Raw genomic sequence first — 26,203 nt, 5'->3', positions numbered from 1 at the left:
TTAACAAAAGCTTAAATTTATGCCTGAAATCTTCCAGAAAAGCAGTCATGGCAAGTCTGAGGAGAAAAACATCTAGACTAGGTGAAAAAAATTGATAAATGTTTTTAAACAAACTGCAATGTGTTCCTCTACTACGATCTACAGAGTAGTAAGAACAGTGAAATTTATAGTTTATAACTGAAAGTTTGAATCTGCTGATACCACAACTTAAATGTCTTAAATGTGCTTAGAAAACATTCACGTTTCAAGATTATAATATTAGGGGAATTGAGAAGACTGATACGGTTATGTATTCTCGTGATGGACAATGTAGTATTTTCCACTGACGCTCTTTGGATAGGGCTTATCCCTTCTGTTTTATCCTTTTCTGTTCAAAGAGTGGGGCCTCAGTACTTTCAAGGTTTGGTAGATCTTACTCTTAAGAAGTCTTACTTTACTTTAAAGCTGGAAGAATTCCTCAGTCGTTGCTATTATCATGTAATATGCTAATATTATCATATTATCATGTATCTAAGAAAGAAAGTTTCTTCAGTTCAGATCATTTTCTAATGGTTGGGTTTTGATCAAGTATTTCTTTTTTAAAATCATTGCTTTACTGTAATGTTTGTACGTTTTCAACAATCAAATATTTCCCAAGTGCATTGTTCTTTTAATTTAGACGGTTTTTCAGTTGCTATAATTCTCTGCCTCTAATTAAAATGGTAGGTTATGTTTTTTCTTAACTCTGATGTCCCTTCATAAGGTAAAGGTCCTTTACTAGTTGTAGTAGGAAGGGCAGGATTAGGAAATACAGGAGCTTCTTTGTGGCTCTTCAAAAAGGAAAAAAAAAATCTTTTTTTTTTCCCTGCAGTATTTTCTGAATACTAAGTTACAAATGTAGGCATACAGGAGTTTAAATAACCTCCAGGCTAAACTCCAGACTGGAAAATCAGCATCTCCCTAAGGCAGTGGTTAGCTGGGAGAAGCTGTTGCTGGACCTTTTGCTTAGAACTAGTGTGAGTTTTGTGTGCCTTCAGTATGCTTGCGTAGGACTTTTGTTCTCAAATAGACATGTTTCAAAGCAAAGTATTGAGGAATCTGTGTTTAGAGCAGAGAGGAGAACAGATGGTCACCCTAGACCCACAGAAATCATTAAAGGTTGCAGCTGGAGTGCATGGTCTTTTTCTGTGGGAGTTTTTATCCTTTCTTTTTCATTTCCTCCATCTAAGGACAGTGTGAGAAGATCCTCGAGAACCAATTCTTGCAGAAATCTTTTTTCTTGTGTTTTTTTAAGAAGAAATAAGTGGGAATCTTTCCTTGCTGTTAATATTTGATTATGGTAAAGGTGCAGAGGTATTTGCTTTGTGTTATCCTATGCAAGTGTTTATTAATCTAAATAATAAAACTTCAGTTATCAGAAAATTCTTGCGCCTGCTTAGAGTGTTGGGGAAGGTATGATGTTAGAACATAGATGCTAATTTTGTGGGAGAACTCTGTGAAGTTCTGTAGCTAACCAGAGCGCAAAAGTTTACTAACAGCTCATTTCCAAAATGGATAAGGTTATGTACAGACCTGTTATATTTCATATTGAATTTGTATGCAAATCTGAATTTAATTTTGTAAAGAAAATGATGGTCCTGCCCCTTAAAAGTTAGTCTTTGCATGAGAATTGGTGTCAAATACCATCAACATTGAGTTGGATAGCAAGGATAAGTTATTGGAGGAAAATAGTACTAATATATGGTATAGATAAAAGAAAAACTGGTTAGCTTATAAACTACCATAACTGACACTGTTTGCCAGTCATAACATGGATTTACCAGATGCATATGTTCAACAAAGTGCAGTCAGAGCAGTTTTTCAGATGAAGCCCTAGAAAGGGATGGTATTTTATTTTTCTTAATTTCAGTGTTTTGTTACTGTAATATACCAGTGATTTTAGAACTGAAGTTCCTTACTCTTTCTGTCAGTTAAAAGCTGTTTCCTCTGCTTCCCCTGGACTAATTCCTATGATATTGAATGTACTGGTTCCATTTTCTGTACTTATTTCTTTTCTTTTTATCATATGGGCATTGCCATCTTTATTGTTATTGTTTGTCTTTAAGCTTTTTGTTACAGTTCTTTGTTATTTTCCTGTATTTTTTTTGTGGTGAGGTGCTGCTTCTTCTATTTTGAATTTGGAAAAATGGCTGCTTGACCAAGGAACTATTTCTAGATATTTAAACTGCATTATATCTTTTTTCTTGCCCATGGAGGATCCTGCACTTAACCCCGCTTTTCTTCACCTCTTCGGTCAAAAACTGCATCATTTCATAGTGAGAAGAGTACATTAAAACACACAATAATAATAATAATAATAATAAATGTTAATCAAAAAACTGCATGTGTCTTTCTGATTGTGCCAGTGTTGTGGTATTCAATTATGCAATTTTCATTGGCATATTAATCATCTTTTCAACAAACAAGCCAGCGTTAATTAAAGCAAACCATGGATAAAGACATGTTGCCGGATCATCATTCCGTTTATCACAGCGCGCAGGCTGGCCGTTAAGTAAATTCTGGACTGTGAGATGAATTTCAATGTTGGCTTCATCCTTTTTGTTGGAGTTTGAATGCAACTCATCTAACAACAACAACAAACTTCAGGCTTCACAAGAGAAAGATGGATTTATTTGTAATTAATGGCAAAAGAAGAAAGATAAAGTGGTTGTATGCTTCTAATGGGAATCGGGGTATTTGGAAGCAAACCATTTTTTGAAGATATCTTTGCCCCTTCCACTGCTCCTCCTCTTACCCTTCTTCATGTGTCAGAGCCCTGAGAGCAAAACATAAATGAACCCTCATCTACCTTTATAAATATAGGTTTCATTTTAGCTTTGGAGTAATTAGTAAACTGATTGGCATTAAATATGTGATCTGTGCAAAGAGAGAAAATGAGACCATCTGTTTTCATGATAGATGCAAGAAAGAGGTGGGATGAAATGCCCTTATATCTTTTATGTGAAAATAGCCAACAATTCTATGACATACAATAGTTGCATGTGAACTAAAATTTCCAGAAAAACTGTTGGAAATGGAGGCTTCAGTGCTATAAACACATACAGTCAAGAATGCTTTTAAGTATATTTCGGCTTTGTTAAAATGAGTATTTGTAAGATGTTAAAGTATTTATAAGAACATGAGCTTGTGGAGGAAAGGACTATATCTCCTATATGAATAGATATTGCTTAGCATAATAATACTGGTTATTGTGCTTTTTAAGAGTTATAGAGAATATTGAGGGAGCAGCTGAAGGTTTAAGGGTTCCGTTCTTCATTTTATTTAATTCGTATATTGTTTTATTTGAACTGAAATACATTATAATGCTTCAACTCTGTGCAAAGTACATGCCTCATCTAAAGTACAGCATTGACAATGGCATGGAGTGGCTTCTCTGTTATTTGTTTAATTCTATTTCTGTTTTGGACTTAGGCTGATGGGCTGTCTTTAAGCACTATAGTTATCATAAATGTACTTTGGTGTAGATTCCTTTCAACACAGTTTTACAACGATGTTGAATAACGAATGAGTTCTGTTCTAAAAGAAAAGTATATACGGTATGTCTGCTATGGAGATTATGTGAAAGCACTAGTGAGGTATGTATATCAGTTAAGAGGGTCTTGGACAGTAGCAGTAAAAGTGTTCCTTCTTGGTATTCACAACAATTTGGGGTTTCATCTACCTGAATCTTCATCTGTTCTGATAATCAGTTCTGTAAGCTACTGTATATTAGACTGTCTGTACTGGAAACCATGATGTCAGAATATGCATGAAGTCCTAAGAAATGTAGAGAAATTTGATTTGGGAAGAAAGAGTATTATTTAGCTAAATAGCAATTGTTTAATGTAATTTGATGTGCCTTAGTGTTAAAAAAAAAAAAAAAGTCAGCTTACAACTTGTTGGAAAAGTTAGATAATTTAATTCAATAGGAATTACGTTAATGACTGCTGTGGTAAATCCCCTGCTCATTGTGTTCTGGTTACCGAGGTAGCTTGGCTGTGAGAAGCAGTCTGCCTGCAACACCGTTCAGCTTTGAAAAACTAGTTGAAGCTGCCTAGCTCTGTGATGTCCCAGTTAAATTTTTTCTGCAACTCAAGATACTTCTTATTTGTGCTTCCTCAGCTACCTCTACCCAAACAAAGAATATACAAAGTAGACAGGTTTCAGAACAGTAAAACCTTGTTGTCACTTGGGCAGGAGAGAACTTAAGAAAAATGGCCTAGGATAAAAATTCTGCTTTCCCTTAAGCTGCTGCATGTGTTGTTGATTTAAATTATGAACTTACATAGTCTATCAAACCTGATCATCCTGCATACACTTACTCTGTTGAATTGCTGATAACAGTTTGAGGTCTTTGAAGATATCTTATTTGGATTAGCTTTGCTTCGGTGAAGTCAGATCTGCAATATAGAAGCAGAGTTAAATGCATCCTGACTGTTTCAGAATTTACTTTAAATATATCAACTCCTTTTAAGAATCATAACTGAAGCCTGTTAGAAAAATAACACTATATTTCAAAAAGAATGAATATGTTTTAAGGTATTGTAAAGATATAAGGGTAATATACAACATAAAATGCATTCAGTTGTTTAGGGTTTTCCATTCTGTTGTTTTTGTTTGGAAATGTGTTTGCATTGGTTTAAATGTGTTTTACTGCATTAATCAATGGAATTCAGGTGATAACTTTTAATAATTCAGTGCTTATAAAATGGATGAATATTGTATGCAAGTCTAATGAGGTATTGGTGAGGAATAGCAAAAGTTTAGTAGGGTTAAAATAGATTCTGATTAAACCGTCTGGTTAAATCGTTAAACTGACTGCTTCATAGTAGGTTAGAGGTATATGTTAGAACATGGACTCTACCTTCTCAAGTATTATGGTGGAGCATAAGTGCATAAGGCATGTTATGGACCCCGAAGTGTAAACTCAAGTCATGTTCTTGACTCATCCTAACTTGCTGCTGAGCCAGCTGTAAACATTTACCTGCCTGTTCAAGTTGGGAGTCAACATAGTTGGATATGATGCTGACTGCATCACATCCCTCACTTGTGTATTGCTGGTTGCAGAAAATTCAGTGTCAGTGTAATCTTGACAGCTGACATAACCAGCATGGATCTTTGACTTTATTTGATGTACTAGATAATCAGAGAAATATGCTATGTTTGCGTTACAGATCCCCATGGCTTTGAGGATCTCTCATCAGAAGTTTTGTACTAGGTCATATGCTTACAAAATGGAAAGTACAGTAGCATTTTGTATTTTCAGAAGCCATTAATCTGTGAAATTCAGTTTAGCATATGAGACATGAGCGTGCTGAAGCCTTTCTCACCGCTTTTGAAGACAGAATATGTTGCAAGAATGTAACAGAAAATAATTTAAAATGATGGTGGTGGTCAAAGGCCTATTTCATGCAACTAAATATACAAAAAAAAGATAAAAATTGGAAAACTATATGAAGTCGTGTTTATTGGTTGAAGGAGCCTACCAGATTAAAATGCCGTGTGTTACCTTGTATACATACCTAAGCAGTTTCATATTGCATGTTATCTGCCACAGTGTAACACTGACTCTGAAATAGTAAAGATCACCAAAACTATTGATGCATCTAGAACTGCTTTGGCTCCTTTTTTTCTTTTACATGAATATGAATGGCCATTAATCGGCACTGTAATTAATAAGAAATGATTTCATATATATATAATACCATTCAATGTTATTAATACCCATATCATTTATTGTAAGAGTATCCTGTACTAGGTCTTAAACAGCTCAAAGAATCTGATATGCATGTATGGTGCAGTCATACTGTCAAGTCTGGAAATGCCAGCAGTTACACATTGTAAAGGAACTTATTTAATGTGATGTTAAATACTATACGTTACTGAATAAAAAGTTACTTTTCTTTTATGGATCGTATATTTGCAGTTTTAGTGTAGTATGAATCCTTCTGATACAATTAGGTAACAAAAATTTCTCCTAAGAGTTTTGAATCTGTTACAAAAATGGGAGCACTGCAAATATCATATAAACATGTCATCTTCTCATAGCATTAATAAATAGAAAAATAAACATGCCCTTATCTTTTTTTGGCATAATTTAAGATCGTTTATTTTTTGAGAGCAGTGAGCAGCAAGTTCTTGTTAGATATCATCAATTGGGCACAGATCTATAAATATATCAATTCTCTGCAGAGAAGAGAATTATATTAACTTGGTTCACTGAAAATAATTTTGGGGTAAAAATATAAGTACTTCATTCTTTTTTGCCCTCTACCCCATGCGGATATAGCCAAAGTGAGAAACTAATGTAACTGGGTGCAAAACATTAGTAGATCACATTAGTGTCTTACAGTGCCTTCACTTTTCACTGGTGAATTCTTCCACAAAGAGCAGCAGTTGCAAATCAGTTGTGTTAATCTTACTGAGCTTGAATACTTTTACCTTTTGGATCATTCATACAAAATGCAGACAGGGTAAGACAGTTGTTTATAATTTTTCATCATTGTTTCATCATATGTGTCAGCATAAAATATTTCACTCTAATCCAGTTGTGCAGTGTGTTTTTAAGAGGTAACTAAGAATAAGTGAAATGAGACCTGGCGTTTTTAACATACAAGCAGAAATTCATCTGTCTCATTGGGAAGGAGGGATTTTGGTTGAAAGTGCTGAGGACAGATAAAATTAATCTTGACAGTTAGTGAGGAAAGAAACTTCATTTGCCTTTCCCTTCTGCAAAATCTTACTGAGCTTGGGACAGGTGTGCAGCATACAAGACAAGTGAGGGATTATCAGTGGTTTAGATGAGTCTTGCTGTAGGAGTCAGCAGGACCAGAACCAGCTCAGTTTGGCTTGGCTTGGCTTGAAAGTTCTGGGGAGTTGGAGACATTCTCAAAAATATCCAAAACATGCAGAGAGAGTTTTAGGGCTTCACATATGCTGTGAAATACTGATGGAGAAAATGTTCTGGGGGTGAGGCTCAGTCTCTTCTGCCTTCCATTTTTTCATACGTTTAGAAAGGTTTCCTGAAGTACCATCGATACAGGGTCTGGCAGTTAAAGCCCAAAGGACACGTTCATACTTCTCACTATCTTGCCCTGCATTCGTATTGGATTAGTTTAGTAAAGGTCTACTGTGCTTCCTGGGTTGTCTCCATCTCATTGTCTGTGTTATCGGGATCAAATAGTCTATTTAAAATATTCTCACTTGGCAAATAGGGGTGTAGGTACTGGTACTACTTTATGCTGTTGTAACGATGAGAGTTTTTTTCTTGGTTCTAGAGTTTTGGTAAAATAAGAAGCTTTATAATATGTATTTTCAGCCCAAAACACAAGGTAGATACGTCGTCATTGGAATTAGGATAAAGGACTGTAGCCTTTCTATGCACCGTATGATAAAATATGTCTTCAGAGAGCAAAGCATAATTTTACAGTATGTTCAGTTATAGTATGTGTCTTTGCACCCAAACAAATCATTGTACTCACTTTTCTGAAAGACTCCTTTGTAGGATGGAGCACATCAGCAAAGCTGCAAAAGGGCCATGTCAGGAGAAATTTCCTAAAGCTGAGTATACTTGTCCAAATTGCCATTTGTTGAGCACAGTGGTGTTAAGATGTATGGAAAACAAAAGACTTTTTAATGACTGTCTCACCCAAGAGAACCTGCAAGTGCGGTATTCCTTAGTGCAAGTGCTCAAGCACTCCCATGTCAACGAGAAGAGTGCCACCTGCTGAATGACCCACTTCTCCTCCGGCTGCCCTCCAGTCTCCTTGCAGGTGTCCTCTGCAAAACCTGGTTAGGCTCAGTCCGACGTAGTAGCAGGTTAGTGCAGCTGCATGGTGCAGCAGCCCTGTAGGTCAGCATACTGCAACAGCACGGTCAGCTTGCAGGGAATATTGCCTGTTGGTGCTGCCGCATTGGGGTAAAGGAGTCACCAGGAAAAGCAAAAGCTAGTGACGGTGCTCCAGGAGAGACGCCACTTCCTGGTGAAGGAAGGCCTCCAATTTGTAGAAGCTGAATCACAGCTGATAAGAGGAGGGAGGCTTGTTTGCTGCTGCTAGAGCACCAGTTTAACCATTAACTGTGCAGACCGCTTGGCTCAGCTGTCACTTCCAGTAGGAAAATGTCTCCCCGCATACAGCAGCAAAATCCTGTCTGATAACACAAGAGGCCCTTTTAGGTGCTGCTAGAGCACCAGTCCAACCAGTAACACACAGTTCACTGAATCACTAATTCCAGTTGGAAAGTTATCTGCTGTCTCTAGCAGTGAAATCCTGACTGATAAGCGAAGAGGCTCATCTGCTAGTAGCAGAGCCCCCAGTTTATCAGTGTCTGACCAGCTCATAAATCAGACTAGTGTCTGTTTTTATTTTGTTTTATCAAAATTTATTTCTATCATTGTAACAGTTAATACTTTAATAAGAGAACTTAGCTGGGAACATTAGGAAGTTAGTTAGAGACATTTTGCAGGCGCTTTTTCCCTTGTCAGTGACAAGGTAAGGTAATCCTATACACAGGCTGCTATTGTGAGATGAGAAACTGGCCTCCTTCACTGCCAGAGACCAGATGCACCTCTCTCTATCCTAATCTGTAAACGACTTAAAGGAGCCTTATCTCGGGGCTCTTCTGCTTCATTTCATGCTTGATTTACTTTAATTTGTCTGATAGGGCACAAGGATTTGGAGACGGCCCATCTTTCTGCAGAAAATGTTCAGATTTTTTTTTCCTTGGCATTGTTGTGTTGGGGTTTTTGACTTTTTTTATGTGGAAGAAATCTTGCTCCAGTGCAGCAAGCTGCTTGAGTGTGTTTAGATTTAAGCTACCCCAGCAGAAAAGAGTTTGTGAAGTGGCATGATTGTGTGATGGGCCACATTTACATTGAAATCACATTATACGATATATCTGGACTCCTGAAGGGAGCAGTGCAGTGGAGCGCTTGTGCCCACAAGATACTTTGAAAGGGCTATATATAGTGGCAACAATTGATACGAGATTTTACAGGAGACTTTATAAATATGTAAATGGGTGTTATCTGATTGGGTTCTTTGGCTACACATCTGTACCTCAAAGGAAGTGGAGCTGTGAGAACTACCAGGAAAACAGTAGTTTGCATTCTAAGTGAGTCTGAGCAATAGAAATGTCTCACAGGTTGACAGCAGGTCAGGGTGGAGGTGCTTTGCATACTTTGGAGGTAAGCCTCTTTGATGTGAAAGCGATCTCTTACTTCCACCAGAAAGGTAGAATTACCACTAACAATTTTCATTTGTTTTATAACATGGCTTAGATCGGTAGCCATTGACCTTTAGCATTCCTTGTTATTTCTTTAAATTGCTTATGTGATATGGCACTGGGGGGAATTGCCTTTACGTTTTTTGCATTTTAAAAAATGTACTTTCGGTGACCCATGGGAGAGAAAATAAAATCTTTGGTACATTGATCCCTTGATTAGTTATTTCCTAAATGAAAATGGAAATACTATTAAAGCAGTAATAATGCTATGTCTTAATAGTTGAGGAGTCAATAAATGGCTCCCATGTGCTTCATTAAAGTTCTTAATGAAGCCATTTTTGATAGCTGAACTTTACATTATCTCTGCTTTAGTCAGATACTTTTTAGGGGGAAGGAGACAGTAATTTGATGTAAAATGGTTTTCTTTTTCACTCTAGTAACTATATTATTACTAAAATCTTGTGTATGATATTAGCTGTATTATAGGGTTATGCATAACCCGTCAATCATAAGGATGGCTATTTGTAGCGTATACAGAGATCATATTTTTGCCAGGCAACACACGTGTAATTTAATGTATTTATGTTATGGCATAAGTAGAAATTTATAAAACGTAACTTTTTTTTGCATCACAATGTTTCTGTATTGCTACCTGCAAAATGTTCTAAGTATTTCTGCACAGCTCCATTGCAGCATCTTTCTTGGGCCTCCTCCTCCTTCATTTACACTCTTACTGTAGCAGTTCTTAGTCATTTAATTTCTCTCTCCCCTTGGTGCTGCATTATGAGCCCTGACTGAATCTCTTGTATTTTGACGAGAAGGATTTAGAGTCTCTGAGATGAAAACGCCTTTCAGTGATGAGCTAAGAAAGGGCATGAAAGGTTTGTGGGCTCTTTTGCTTTCCATGAACTACTCTATATCCAGTAGAGTGGATGTGCTGTATATTTAAACACTCCCTTACACAATAAATATGAAGAAGGAAATATGAATTAGGTCTTGCAGTTCTTTCTAACTGGGTCTTCACTATGGTGAAATGCAGTTCTTTGCCTGGATTGCTAGGGATTGCATTTATTGTGAGGAAACTTCAAAATACTTTGTTATCATACAAGCAAAAAAATCATAAACACATTACTGCTATATGTTTTATATCATACAAAGTTAATAAAACTCTCTATTCTCTTCAGTTTTCTAAAGGGATGGCATAGAAAACAGACGTTTTTTGCGTAGCAAAAGCATAAAACTGAAGATGGGAATACTGAGTGACAGTCCTTTGTGACGCTGAGCAGCACGCCAGTGCTTAAAATTTGGTCTTGATCTTCAGATGCCCTGCTCTGGCTTTCTAGGATCTAGTCTGCACAGTTTCTAGGCTTCACTAAAGAATTAGAAATCTATTGGAAAAGCAAGTTTTAAAGTCAAGCTCAACCTAAGTTGCCCCAAATTGAAAAACTATCAATTAGGTTTTGTATATTCTTTTTATTAACTGTGAAATAAGGAAACTATTATTTCTATATCTTTAATAGGAAGATGTGATGCTTAATTCACTTATATGTTTCCAACACTTTGAAATCTTCTGGTAGAAAATGCTGTTAATATATACATTATTAGAACTGTAAATACAGAATATATTCCAGCATGTATACATACTAGTTGACTATGTGCCTAAATGTCCTAATGAAGGCAGTATTAGTGAAATGGATGTATGTAAATATTTTAACAATTGAATTTTAATATGCACATGTTTTTCCATAACATTTGCTCTTGCTGAACACATTTACAGTCCTATAAAAGAGGATTCTTTCTCTTTTAATTTAGAGAAACATATTTTTGATCCAACTAATAATAATTCAGGAATAAGTGAATAGAAATAATAAACAGAAATATATAAATCAAAATTGTCATTAAATTGTTTCTGAATTTTTGTACGCTGTGGTGCTTCCAATATAATCTCAAGCTCTGCACAGACTGAGTATGAAAGAGAAGGCAAAAGGAGTTAGAGATACCTAGCCCACACTGAGGTAGGTTGTCTACACAGAGCTGTTACAGAAAACCGTCTTTCTCCAGATAAGAGAAAGAAGTATCAACACCACTTTAGAAAGGAGGAAATGAAGGTATCCCCAAGGTAAATGTCTAGTTGACGCTCAATATGTTGTAAGTTACATAACAGAAAAGGGAATACTGCTTCCATAAGGATTTTTGAGGATATTCTTCATAAACTGTTTAAATCGCAGTTTTTATGATGCTGTTATTAAATACGTTCTTTTCTTCTGAATTATGCTTCAGGCTCTGATACATTCTTAGCTGAAGTCAGTGGGAGGACATCTGATCAGTTGGCTTAGTTCAGCAGGTTTTATTTATAAGCATTTATAGTAAATACATAAAATATCACTAAGGAGAGATTTGGCAAACAAACACTAAAAAAATAGTTACATAAATGAGTTCAGAATGGTGAATTATAATTTTCATCAGATGAAAGTAGCTTCCCATATAAAATATTTTCAAGACTTTCTCTTTGAATCCCAGCCTCTGTCTTTACTTTTATTTATGGTTTCACTAAAATGTTCAGGTAGAGAAATACCTGCCCTCATAAATCATTTGCAGATAATACTGGTTCAGACGCTTTGTGTCCAAATTGATAATGGATATCTGATTCAAAAGAAGTGTCTCATTTCTTAAAGTTCTGTGGAGGATGCTGGAAGATGACAGAGCTAAAAAAAAAACCAAAAAACCCCAACCCTGCAAAACCCAACTTTTTTTTCCTTTCGTTTCTGTGATTATCTGATGCTAGTTGCAGAAGTTGGCAATGCAGTGAACTGCATAATCATTCTCTGATTTGTGTTTTTCTTTTTAGTCAAACTGCCTTGAGAAAGTAGGACTGAAAGTTTATATTAAGAGATTTTTGCCAAATTAAGGAATACTAAACAGCATAAAAAAACCAAAAAGGTCTTCCAGTTTGGAGCAGTGTGGAGTTCATCCACTGCGTATTGCTGTTAGAAACAGAAAATGCACCTGATTCCTCTTTTTCCAGTTATTTATGTGGAGAAATTTTTTAGGGCAACTTACTAAATTATTTATAATGGTATGTCTTTCTGCCCTTCTACCTCCCTTCCTGTGTTTACTCTTGCTGCTATCTATTCCCTTGCTTTTGTACTTTCAGTCTAAATGGATGTTGGACCAGCAAGTGTAAATTGAGATACCTGATTGTCATGGGAGAGATTGAATTTTGAGGATTTTTTAACTTACCTTATTGGCATTTCTGTTGTGGAAGAGGTTTGGGCTGAATTTTAACTTTGTGGTTTTCATTTTATTTCCTTATTTGCCAATAATTTGTTTCCAATGTACCATCCACAGTGATGAAGGGCTGTGCCGAGAGGGTAGTAGAACCTTTATTGGCTAAGGAGAAGGAGGGCTGCTGGGGAGGGGGAGTGAAAGAATCACTGGAATAGTGTGTCAGGACTTTGGAGAACCCTGTACACCGTGGTCACGTGGTGCATCATGTAACACCAAAGTTATATAAACCGCATCACACAAGTCTGAGTCCACACCCCCCATCCCACAGTAAGTACCTGTCCCTTACGGAGACTCCCATTGCCAGGTAACTGGAATTAAAGGATCTGTCAAGCAGAGGCACGAGTGGTGTTTGGGCTTCTGTCTGTTTTTGCAAAAAAGATAATCATCTTTTCCCTGCCACTTTTGTCCACAGCGATACAATGCCATGTGGCAGTATATTTAACAGAAGGAAATCTGTGATGCCAGGCTGCACGAGCTTTTCAGGACAGCCAAGGACAGGTCTAGGATCTGGTCTGATACTTTAAAAATCTTTCCTGTATTTGTGAATTCACTGTAGAGTCTGTGTGTTAAAATTAGAATTGAACTTCAGTTATGATTTAGATACAGTGCTTACTTATTTTGCCTATTTTGTCCTCCAGAGGCTCAAGCTTCTATAGTTTTATGCATCTCTCATGCATAACAAATTGAAAGTATGTGTGTTGATTTGCTGGAAATGAGTCATGCACTAAAATCATGCAGATTCCTTTGTATTCTTATAACCACAAAACTCATATGAGCAGAGATGAAAAGGTAGGTGGAGCTGGCATTGAAAGAGGTGTTCTAAATCTGAACAAGCTGTATAAAATATCATTGTCACAAAGGAAAACTGAAAAATACAACAAATACAACTTCATGCATTAGAAGCATTTGCATCACAGGTAAATGTTGCCATGTACTCTGAACTGTGCTTTCATTTCCACAAGTCCCCTGTTGAAGATACTCTGCGAAATTTTCAGAAGCTCCCATGTATCTTAGGAGCCTGTGTCCCAAAGCTTCCTTATGACACAGAGCTTTTTAAACTTTGACATTGGTCTGTAATTAGGGGTTGAGTCAAAAGTTACATTTAATTTAGAGAAAGGAGTATTCCTTGAGCAAGATCTTAAGCTGATGTACATCAGTGTAACACCATTAACATGCCTTGGCTTAGATCTAGCTATAGTTCTGATTTGTACAAGCTGATGATTTAATTCTGGACTCACAAAAACAGTGGTTGAGAATAACCTTGTTGAACTACAAACTAGTGGTGTATTGATGAATAGAATGTGACACTGTTCAAAAAGGACAGTTGCATCCTACAGTCATGACTGTTAGGTGACAATAACAAGACAAATAGCGCCTGTGTGTTCCAGGCAGCATTTTTCTCCTTTTTATCTCTGAGTAGCTCCTTTCGAACCTCAATCGACTTTTGATTTGCGTAAGTGAAAATGAGAAGGCCCGGTTGTCATTGGTGAAAGTGCAGCATTGTGTGTGAATTACAGAAAAGCTCAATTTGTTCACATCCTTTTAGAATTTAAGCATAGTCTCTTAATTTATAAAAGCATCCTTTTTTATCAGATTACCTGCATGTTATAGGAAATGTTAGTTTTTTTAAGCAATTAAAATGATTATTGTTTTTATGATGGCTGATGACTTTTACCATTTGGTTAGCTCACTAAATCTCAGTTGGAATTAGATTTATGAAATAATGTCTCATTTTCTGTATCAAATTAAAAGTCATATAATTAGTTTGAAGATGGTTTTTCCAACCTATTTCCATATCAGGTGGTATCATTCTGTTTTCTAGGACTCATTCTTTATGACAATGTTTGTTTTTCATGGTAGAAATAGTTTTACCATGTAACATTAGAAACTTTCTAAAATTATAGTGTGCTATCTTGTTCAACTATCTTTGCAATTATGATACAGATATATTGCATCAGCAACTTTCTAAACATAGTATGCAGTGGTGACACGAGTTAATTGAACAGTTAGGAGATAATGCAGTATCATTGACACGATTTACTATGTAATTACCATTGTTTCCAGTGGAGTTATCATGTCGCTACCACCTAATATCATATGTTATTTTGTGATAACTGTGAAATTAACTTATCATCCTGTTTTGAGAGCCTATGTTGGTCTTAGACCAACCACTCTCCACCAAAGTTAAATACAGGAGATCAGTAATAGACTGACCTGCCCACCAGCTTTGGAGTGTGGCAATTAAATCATAGGTCTTATATAAAAGCTTTGAAAGAATATGTTGCTAAATTCATTTCAGTGAGTGTCCTGAATGGCTTAACTTCTAAATAAGATTTCTTGTTGCAAACATTTATCCATCTGAGTGAATCAGAAAGCGATTTTACAACATAAGGGAAAATATGATGTAATCCATCAAAACACAGGAAATAAATTAAAAATCAATATTTTTTCTATTTCACTTTTTTGACAACAGGGGACAGGAGTGTTAACAGCATGCGTTCTACACCTTCAGTTTCTTACTAAGTTAACCTTATTAACTCATTTCTTAACTTTCGTAATTCAGTTACAAACTATGTTTTTTGCAGTTACTATTCAGGCCATCTTTTGGTTGAAATTTCATCCAAGTGAAAACATTCAGGCTTTTTGAGACATTCCCAACGTAAAGGAAATGTCAGTAAAAAGAGCTGAAGAACCTTGATTGTCCCTTTTAATTTAAGTAGAAAAAGAATATTCTGGAAATAAAGTGTTCTCTCTTATTTTACTTTGATTTTTGGGGGGCATAGGTTATTGTGAATACCTGTCTCTAGATGAAAACTTTGATAAGTAGTTCAGAATCTATAGCTTTCCTTCTCACTTTTTGCTTGTACAACTGAAACTGAAAATGACAGTTAATTTGGGTTCTGTTATCTGCTGTACTAATTAGATAAATGTTTGCATGAACATACGCCCTGTATTCATGCATCTAAAAATTATCTTGAAGCAGTCAGTTTTGTGTTAATTAGGCTCAGTCTCTTGTTTTTTTTCTTCATTTTTTCATTAGAATTAAATATGTAGTATGGTTTCAATGTAAACAAATAACTGTCCATTTTATTTTCTTATTAGAGTGCTCCTTCTTGTTCCCATAATGTGTCTTTTTCCTCATTGTTTCAGGAAATGCATTCGGGTTAACAGTCAAGATAAAACATTTGAGTTGTTAAACACATATGTAGGAGTAGCAAAATAACCTGGAGGTTCTGGTAAAATCTTCTGTCATTTCTGGAAGCAAGCTTCTTGTTTGATTTCATGAAATTGGTTAAATTGTCTGCTTATGACTAAATCTGACTTTCTCACTACAGGACAGATAAAATATGTGAGTAGTAATTAGAAGGTCTCCAGAATATTGCACCCTGTTATTATCTGATATAACTTACTCTCTTGTCTTTTCAGTCATTGATGATACTACTTAGTGCCAAACTCTGACTAAAAATATTCTCTATTTTATTCACTGTGAGTTTAAAAGGTGTGTTTCTTGCTTGCTCCTTACATTGTGGGCTTGGTAAATTTATATAGAAGTGTTGTGGAATTTTATGTATGTCTTTCTGTATGTGTTCCCCACTACCACTGCACCAAGCGTGCTGACATGCTTTCTTGATAGTACGCAATTGCATACTTGAGTATAGGTTTGCTGAATGAGCATTGTACAGTAACAACAACCATGCTGCTGTGTTGGAGATTAATATTAAAGAAAAAAGAGAGAGCAAGAGTACCAAGGCAAGAGTACTAAATGTCAGGATAGAGTCAACAGCGTTTTGTGGCTATGAAGAAAAAAATTATTTTAGCAGTTTTGCACTAACATGTTAACCTTTCCTTTCTGGATACATTAGGTAAGAAAAAGCTTTAAGCGGACTGTAGTGCCTTTCTTCCAAAGTGCAGGATTTTCTCTCCACATCAGTTTTAGATGGTATCTGCGATCAAAGGGACATATACTGTTCATACGCTTCCTCTGTACTTCAGAACTAGAGGTGACCTGGAGGGTGTATAAGTGCCCTTGTGTGGTTGCCTGGAAACTTTGGCCCACACAAGTGTCAACTTTCTTTCATGGTTATAAAGGAAGACTGAGCCTCACAGAGAGCTTTAGTCTTAGAGAAAAAAGGTCCTTGTGTGTTTTAAAACAAGTGTCTCACTAGGAGATAATGGTAGAGCAGTGGGTTATAAATGATGTATTTTGTTCACTTCGCCTTGATAATGGCACAAGGGAAAAAAAGTTCATCGCTCTCTTATCAAAATACTGTGACATTTCTCCTTCAACTGTAAAATTTCCTATCACATTCCTCTGCTGCAACAGCAACTAAATTTACTCGATTGTAAAGACTACATAATCTCTCATCAAAAGGTGTCTTTTGTATTCTTTCTTTTCTCCCTATTCATATTTTAGGAGAATCACCAAGGTTGCTAAAATCACTGTTTCTCCAGTGAAATAAATTTGCTTTTAAGGAGTTTATATATTAGCTAGTAACTGCTATACTATGCCATGTAGGCTGTTACTCTATCTTGACCAAAGGCAGTATGCCATTTTCTTTTGTCATATCTTTTTATACTGACTACATTCTTTATTGATGATGTTCTATTTTTAATGAAGAAAAACATAAATAAAGGCAATAACTAATGGCTAAAGACCAAAAACACTGAAAAGCAGTTGGGCTTCTTTCTTGAGTGGCAACTGATTTTCAGTAAGTACAGATTCCTGTTTGATACGAGTGACATTTTTGTTCTTACAAACAAATATTGCTCTATAACATGTACAGCTTATGAAAGCATAGATGTATATATTCTTCTCTGTAGAACATGAAAGTTTGTGTTTGCCATCTCCCCAAAGTATGGTTCTCAAAATACATATCTTTATAGTTTGTAAGGTTACAGTTCCCTCAGATGGAAATGTCTGTGCAAATGCTGCTTGGGGCCTGTTTCCTATATGCCTGTTCAAAGCAAACTGACGTAAATGGAAAGTGACATCAGTGCATTTTGGATAACTTACATCTTTGTCTGATGCAGGCTACCAATATACTACTACATCTAGTAGATTATATTTCATCTGCATGAGTTAGTGTGAAACAAAGATACAGCCACTTATAAAACTGTGGAAAACTGTAACCACAAGGGATTTTTCTGTCTGCATAACTGTAATGACAAAAATCATAAAATAAAATGTTTACATTCAAAGTATATGTCCATTTGCATTTTAAGACTTAGTTTTTATTGTAATCATAGTAAGTGTATTGAAAAATCAGTAAGGAAATTCTTAAATTTGTAAACTAGTTCAACCATGCATTTTTTTCTTCCCATTCAAAGTTTCTATTACGGTTATATCAATGAAAATTGTAAAACCATAGCATATTGCTATAAATAAATTAAATATTAGCAAATATAAATAGCAATGGTAAAATGCATAGGTAAATCTCAAGATGGAAACACGACTGAGAGAAAATCACAGCTTAGCGTGCATGGAGAGGGTAGCTTACAGTCCAAACTGCAGGCACAAAAATGTTTTGTTTCTTCTAACAGAGCAAATATTGAAGAACCGTTATAATGCTAATAGTATGATTGACTCCTTATAATGGATCCTGCTCAGAGTTATAATGTTCTCAGAATTAATCTCCAGAGACATCTAGGGGATATATGACATTCCCTGCAGGACTTGGAAATGTGTACTTCAATAATAGATTTATAATGATAAATAAAAAAAATTAAAAAAAAGTACTCTAATTATGTGAAACTGCCCCAATCCCAAATGACAGTGCAGATAAAATCCATATGTATGTGTTACTGTATTCTGTGTGTATTCTATTTCCACCAATTGTGATTTTTTCACATTTTAGAAAAGAGTTTGCTATTCACTGAATTGTCCTTTGGAAGAAATTAAAAGTGGAGCAATACAGGGATAAGAATATTTTATGACATGTATGATGGCAGGGTGAAACTGAGCATAAGTGAGATTTCATTTGATATTACATACTTCTCTTTCATGTTCACATGATAGAACAATAGATATTGTTAATATCTGAATAGAAAGAACATCAATAAATTTTAGAAGATACATTGTCTTTAATCATACTCTTTTGAAACATAAGCTTATGGATGGACTGTTTGTGAAGAGTAAGACAATGTTTTCATATTTTTGAAGAGAAAGAACAACCATCTTTTGCATTTGAGGAATTGTATGTTTTTATGCAAACTGTACTTTTATTAATTAACAGTACAACTCAAGAAATGCTTTTGGTTCTAAAATTACTTTTACATTCTTATGAGTTGAAATTGTAAGATTACATAGTAACTGAGTTTTTATTTGAGTTGGAAAGGTTAGTGAAAGTTGTTGGCGTACCTAAGAAATCTCCCATTGCTTTGCACAAGTAGCCTTTGTTTTGCAGGACTAGGATCAGTGGTGCAATGTGTTCAAATATTAATCTATAATTACATGATGAGATCATCTGGAAATTTTGTACACATGGGATTGTGCAAATTTACAGTGAGGAAAAGAGGCCTGCCATAGGCCTACCAAGTTTACCTACAGCCCTAACATATGAGACAAAAATCTACAAATCATTTTTCATTTGAAAATCACAAAAAAATCTTGAAATGAGTTTATACTTCCTGCAAATTGGACAAAGTATCTTAACTTCTACAGCTGCAATATTTGATTGCCATCTCCAGGCTATGTAGTGTGGAGGAGAATGGGGGAAGCTCAAACAGTCGCATTCTGGAATATCGAAAACATGAGCTTTATCACGCTTAATAAAGACATGTCATAAGTGACAAAGTGCAGAAATCTTCAAATCAGAAGTAAAAGTTTGTGGTAGATGTAGCAGCCTCATAGCCTTGCTGTGTGATGTTTCCTGATTGTACAACAGCTACTTAAGTGATCTTTGATTCCAGTTGCCAAAATTGAAACAGGGACTAAATCTAAGTAAACTATGACACTTGTGACAAATCAGTGGCATTAAACATGGTTCAAGGATTTGGCAGAGAACCCAAAACTCGTAATACAATAGATGGCATGTCAGAATAGCTTTGGCTTAGCCTGCCAAATGCATAGCTGAATGAGAGCAGAAAACAGGTGTCACCAAGAGGAAAGAGGTAGGTCCTTTTCATGAACAGATATGCCTAGATATGCCTAAATGTAGATTGATCAGTATATTGTTACACTGCATGTAGTGATGTTATGTATTTCAAGTGGTTGAGACCCCAAAAAGAATAATCTGTAGGGCATTCTTACCAGGGTATGTATGAAGGAAACCCATCGATTTGGCACTGCGAGCTGCAGAAAATATGTTGCGTCAATCTTTCAAAGACTATATAATCTCTTCATTTGTCTGACTGTTCAACACAAAGTGGCGATTTAAAGATAGAATTTGCTTTATTATTTGGGTCTGGCAGTCTAACTATTTTTATTTGCCACTACAGCAGCTGATGGTCCCAAGAATATGAAAAACATGAGACTGTAGAAATGCATTTAACAGTGGAAAGCTTTTGCTTCTGGAACCTCACTTTCTATACTGGCTCTTTATGAAACAAATTTCTTAGCCTTCGTAGCAAGGCATCAAATTTCTATCTCTCTTTTACAAAAATAATTTGTTTTAGGGCTTATATTATTTTTTCCAGTGATCTGTAAAAAGTGTACAATGGCTAGAGACTATATTGTGGGTATTTTTATGATGAAGCAATGAAGGAAGATGACAAATCTTGCCAGGTAAAAATAATTATTTTTTCCTGCTAGAGCTATAAAATTCATGAGTGAATGCTAAAAAAGATGTTTAAATTTCAGTAAAATATTTGATGAAGTCTTCTACACAATCTTATTCTTAAACTCATCAAATCTAACTGCTTGGACATGAAAACTCCATACAGGTTAAAATTGGCCATGGTACTCTAAATACCGGGCAATCTCTACAGTTTTTCAAAATTGTTATGGAGAAGCGAGTTGCTTGTTGCCAAAACTGATTGTGATATTGAAGGTAGGAATGAAGAGGATATTAATGAAAATTTGGAAGTAATCGCAAAGGCCATTGAAAGAAGTCATGCAAAGATACTTAGAATGGCTAACTGTGAAAGGAAAAATTACCGTGGAAAAACATAAAATAATCCATCTAGAGAAAAACTTTTGAAAATATTAACGTTGAAAAAGAAGAAATTACACATGTATTTGTTACGGATTTTGAGCTGAATAAGGGGAAAGATGATGCTTATTCATATTTGAGTTGCATACAGTTTTACTAGAATTTTTAGGTCTATTTGCTGTCAAGTGGATGCACATGGTGAATTGCATTTTAATAGCATATTTTTATATCAAACGCTAATACAGTGGAGGACTTTAAGAAAAAAATAACAAAAATAAGGAAGATAAAGAAAAGAATTTCTAAAGGTTGTACATACAGTGCACAGTATATTGACCAAGTACTGAGTGTATTAAGTAAAATTAGCTATTACTTAAATTATTTTTCGCTATTATCTATAACAGAACTCTTCATTTCTTGATCTCTGACAAACAAGTTAGTGGCCTACCAGCAGTGAGCACCATTACCTTGGCCTCAGAAAATCTTTTCACATTAAAAAGCTGCTGATGAACCCTACATCTGGTACTTCACACAAGACTGATGATTTGCTCTGGGGCGTAAGAGTGTATGCAGCTTTGGAGCCATGTTCTCTAGTATAAAATAGTCCTATGTGCAGATGAATGAAGGGGAGTTTTTAAAACTTGCCGTTTTTCTCTGCTCTGCCAGCCTAGCTCGGCAGGAAGAGAGAGAGCAGGAACAGGACACAGCCTCAAAAATGGGATGCAAGGAAAGTACTAGAGGAGATAAATTTGGATTTGCAGCTGAGTGAACCAGGAGTCTGGAGCATGAAAACCTTGTGAGGTTGGAGACTGGGGGTAGGTGACCTTGAACAATGCAAAGGAAGTGTTCGTAAGGCAAATATTCTCACACCCTGAGGGTGGCCCAGTTGCAAGGTCTTTGGTAATACTGGGGTAATTAAAGTGATGCTGATCTCTGGTGTCCTGCTAATCTAGGATTCTCTGATACTGGCTGGGTGGAAACCAGGAGAGAAGTCTGGGAAGGTGGGATTTGAACTGAAGGAGAAGAGAAAAGAAAAAACCAGAAGAGCTTTGCAAAAGAAGGAATGATGCTCTGTATAGTGGGAAGTGGGTAGGAACATTTTGGTTTATTGTATAAATAAAAGTTTGTGCTTGTAACAGTAAGGAGGTTTGATTGTAAGAGGTGTGTTTTGTTGAGAGAAGCAACATCAGGTGCAGTAAGAAGAGAAGGGAACATATAGGAAAAGGAGCCAGGAAATGCAGGAACACACACCTCTTATTCCTGCTTAGTGTGTGTACAATAACATGCATATATGTGCACACACGCACACTCCCAATGAAGAGGAGAAAAGTTACTGGGACCCCCACTAAGTTGCTCCTTTCTTCCTCTGACACTTCCTTTCATATGGTTGTAATATGGGGATATGGAGCTGAGGCAGGGTCAGATAGCCCATATAACCCTTCTTTTCATCCTCCTTTCTGGGTGGGGGGCCCTGGTCTCTGATTTACAATGTAATCATGTTTTCTAATTAATAATGTGCAGCACAGGAGAAAGAAAATCACTTACCATGGAAAAATTATGTTATAAATTTAGGGGTTTCGAAGTATGAACATGCTGTTGTGGGATTACAATTTCCATACATTGTCTAACCCTTGATAACTCTCCTTTAGTGTATTTTAGATCATGATATTCAGAATGATTTGATTCAGCTTAGTCCTTTGACCAACATTAATTTAACCAACCTATATTTCCCTTCTACAAGTTACAAGCATCAAACACATCACATATCAGCATGTAGTGCCTTTAGCAAAGAGATTTAAAACCTCAAAAATGTCATTGTGCACAGGAGGTGTGCAGGGTGGATGAGATAAAATAATTGGTAGCAACTCTTCTTTATAGGTAAGCGAAGGCCAACACAGCAATTTAAACCCTTGAGCCCTCAGGCAGAACCCAAGGAAATGTTCTGTTAGCAATGCCTTTTGGTAAGTGAGTAGTATAAATGAACTCCGGTATGGTCTTTTTTGGTGTAATTGTTATGACTGTAAACATATGGGAAAGGAGAGAAAGCAGTAATATAAAAAACATAATGACTGGAATTTATTGACATTTTTTCTTTTAAAATATTTCACACGTTGAATGTTGCACAGTAAAGTGGAACATAGGAAATACATCATTGATTATGTTATTGTAAATCATTTGCAGGTGAGAGATATTTTGTATTATTACTTGTGCAGAGTCCAACACTCATGAGATAAAAAGGCCAAATTGGAATTTCACTTGATGGAGTCCTGCACAACAGATACCCTCCTATCTGGGGTTGCCAGTAATGCAGCAGAAATGCCAAAATGAGAGGTATTAGTTAGAAAACTCACAGCAGCCTGCTTTTCTGGAACTGGACAAGATGAATCAGGTAATCATTTGCATATACGTATATGTACAGTGTCAGCATTGTGGTGTTGAATACAGGTGACATGGCTTTCTTATATATGGAAATTGATTTTTTTTTCCTTGCTCTATTTCACAGACCTAGTGCAAGAGAAAAGTCAAGCTTGCATAAAGAGGGGCTGAAGATTGTCAGGTATGTCTGAATCACAATGCCTGAATCTCAAGCCTGTAACTCTAATAGGAAGACTTTAAATGTTTATGCATTTTCTGGAATTCCCCTAGCATTGTTCTCCATTATAAGTACAGATTTTTTTTTTTTTTTTTTTTTTTTTGCTGGAATTATTATCTCTTCAACTTATGCAAACATTTTAAGGATCTCTCCTGTAAAACAAACAAACAAACAAACAAAAATGTAGATGAACCAAGGGGACAAGAACATCTGTGAAGAGTTATCCTCAGCTTATTCATCGTACATGCTTTTGTGTCATTAAAATGACTATGATACAGCAGCTGGCAGAATATGACTTCTCTTAGCTTCAAGCAGATAGTGCCAGGAAAGTGAACACAGGCATGATATATTGAGTCTAATTTATCATACTATTTTTCTGCCTATGAAGCCTGAAACAGTCAGGTGTTTAGGTTGAAATACTGATCAAATTTGCTGTTTCTGGAGGATAGCTTTCAGGTTCAGTGGAATGGAGTGGGAATCCAAGAGCTGTTAAGCTGTCAGGAGCTGTCAAGCTGTTGGCATCCCAAACTACTGGAAAAAATTAAGAAAACTTTTTCTGTGCCTAGAACACAGACACTATCCTCCAGAAAATGTAGGTAACACAGCTACAACAGATTCCCTAGTTATTTGGGCAAATGTTTGGTAATTGTGAAGCCATTCCAGTGATGTGAAAATCAAAATAAGGTTTTTGGAATTTAATTTTTTCAGAATACACTCAATTCTAAAACAAATATTTCAGCTGATCTTTAAAGAGGCCCTGTTGATGTCCTCCACCTCTTCCATCCCACTGTTAAGCTGAGGCTATTTCCTTGTGTGAGTAGTATTCATTCATTGTAAGGGTGAAAGTGTTCTAGTGTATTGAATGTTATATATGTGTGGAAAATTACCACTGATTTCTTCTGTGTTTTTCTTTGCAGAGCCCACAATCATCCTAAAATATTCCAGAGAAAATCATTACAGAATTTTGTGAAAATCTCTTTTTTCTTGTTTTTGGAAGAACATAGTGACTGTTAAAATTTACTTTTGCAAATTCAAGTCCTTCAAAAACATGTTTGTGGAAAGAAGGAAGTGATTGCATAGATTACTTCAAGACACCTCAGTTTCAGTGGAAATTAAAAAACTACTGAGAGAAGATTAAGTGATAATTGGGTGAACATTCTTTAAGAATACTGCAAAATTACACTGAACCATCACACTGAACATGCAGGGCCTAATCCATAACCTGCTGAGGTCAATTAGAATCTTGATATTAATTTTCATAGGTATCAGATTAACGTCATCTTTATTTTGTAGAATTATATTATGATGGCTCTTTTTTTAACCTCAGACTTCCATGCTTCTGTCTTCACACTTTTTGTAAATCTCCCAATAATACTAGTTTTAATATGGTGTTCAAGTTCTATTCCTCCCTGTGAGAAATATATCTATAATACAAATAGAAGATGTTAAAAGATTATCTGAAGGTGATGTTCTCATAGCCAAAATATTCTTTCCAAAATTCAAGTTGTGTCTGATGGAAATATTTAGTTGTTTGACTCTAAATTATTTAAATAAACATCTGGTGTTAATAAAATTACAAGTTGTTGGTGTGATAGTCTGTGATCATTTAGTCAAACTACACTTAGATCTTTTTCCATCCTTTTGTCCACTATTTTCAGTAATCTTGAAAAGTTCTGGATCTACAGGTCTTGATGCCAAACTTTTTTAGGCCATGTTATGTCTAAGAAAATACTAATCACTCTTATCTGTGGCACATCATTAGAATGCATCGTGTTTATCTCTGCTATGCATAGATACAGGTTTAATATTACATCAAATACTATGACCACATTCGCACAATGGTGTAGATACATGTAGAGCTATATGTTCCCCCAAAATCGGGAAACTCATTTTCTGTTTCCCCATGACTCCACAAAGTAACGAAACGTATCAGTTCCAATTCTGAAGGCAAGTTATAGGTATGTTCTGAGGGTAAGTTATAGGTATGTTTTTTTAATAATATAGTTGGCAAGATAGCTGTGAATCAAATGAATAAAACAAGACAATTTTTAGCCCTCAAAGTTTAAGTGCTTAAGTGCTTGTTGTTTAGGAATGGTAGAGCGTAGAGTGCTCGGAAGAGCAATTCTCCCTGGGCTGTCTCCCCGTGAACGTAGCCCGTATCCTTTGAACACTGCAAGGAGTCATGACGGATTGACCACTCTTTTTCAAGCTCTGACTATTCTATAAAGGTTGGTATTAATGTGGAAGTGATATGTGAGTTAAAAACACACTGTGGTACATTATTGCTAAAATTGTAGTAAACCAAGGTGTGTGAACAGAACCAAAAATGAAAGGGAAAACTTTATAATATATATCTCTACAACTAGCAGTCTTCCCTCAAAGTAAGGAACGTAGACTGGCCAACTACCCCTGGGGCTAATGTAAGGAATAGCTAATTCAAAATGTTTGGAATAATCTCATGCAGAGAATTGTGTGCTACTAACATTTTGATATTTTCTCTATAATAACAGTCTATTTAAACAGATTACAAAAGAAAATGTTGGCTGCCTGTCTACCTGTGTCCAGAGGAGTTTTTGTAACCTGTTCCTGTGTGCTTCTTGTTTGTCAGATTGTCATGTTATTTAGTAACCATGGAGAAGTAGGGAGGGATGCCTGTTGGACAAATTTAGATTTCTCCGGATGAGTGCAAACCAATTTTTGAGAAAAATGAGAAAACATTTCTTAATGTAAATTGTACTGTCACTCCTTTATATCATCAGTGCAAATGGATTTCCTTCCAGATCATCTGAACTGTATAATTAGCATATTGTTAAAGCATAGGTTTAAAAGTGCAAAAGTGTATACATTTTTATGATTGCAGTTAAATGAAATTATTCAAAGCAACTGGTATATATGATGTGTTGGTCACATAGAAACAGGTGAAAAGTTTTGGATAGAACTATAGAATTTTCTAACAACCTTACCACCATTTTGTAATAAAATTATTTTTTGA

At 35.8% G+C, this 26,203-nt stretch overlaps 1 protein-coding gene and 1 long non-coding RNA gene across 4 annotated transcripts in view; both read left to right on the top strand.

Annotated features, from left to right (window-relative positions):
- ZFPM2 (zinc finger protein, FOG family member 2) overlaps positions 1-26,203 on the top strand; it is a 314,096-nt gene that overhangs the window by 111,512 nt on the left and 176,381 nt on the right. The window lies entirely within an intron of this gene.
- Positions 10,286-24,782, top strand: LOC112994952 (uncharacterized). The gene is made up of 3 exons (XR_003262057.2): positions 10,286-23,007; positions 23,122-23,175; positions 24,129-24,782. It is a non-coding gene; the product is annotated as an uncharacterized LOC112994952 (long non-coding RNA).

The sequence above is a fragment of the Dromaius novaehollandiae genome, chromosome 2 (genome assembly GCF_036370855.1).
Source record: "Dromaius novaehollandiae isolate bDroNov1 chromosome 2, bDroNov1.hap1, whole genome shotgun sequence".
NCBI classification, from domain to species: domain Eukaryota; kingdom Metazoa; phylum Chordata; class Aves; order Casuariiformes; family Dromaiidae; genus Dromaius; species Dromaius novaehollandiae.
Note: the sequence above shows the minus strand (reverse complement) of the source record. Positions and strands in the feature narration are given on the sequence as shown.